A 268-nucleotide genomic window follows, 5' to 3' on the forward strand; every position below is an offset into this window, starting at 1 on the left:
GCCGCCGCACGTGGGTGGAGCCCGCCCGGCACGGAGCGCCACGCCTTCACCACGCCCCCTGCGGCCACCGCAGCCAATCGGCGCTCAGGGGGCGGGGCCCGCCCGAGGGGTACAAGCGGCGAGCGTTTCCACACGTGCGAGCGGGTGGGCGTGGCCTGCAGGCAGCCGGCACCGCCCCTCCGGGAGAGGGGGCGTGGCCAGCGCCATTGAGGAATTCTCTGCCGGCATGTCGGCGGCGCGGCGCGGCGCGGCCACGAGCGGGTTCGGA

This window comes from Gallus gallus, chromosome 5 (genome assembly GCF_016699485.2).
Source record: "Gallus gallus isolate bGalGal1 chromosome 5, bGalGal1.mat.broiler.GRCg7b, whole genome shotgun sequence".
Lineage (NCBI taxonomy): Eukaryota > Metazoa > Chordata > Aves > Galliformes > Phasianidae > Gallus > Gallus gallus.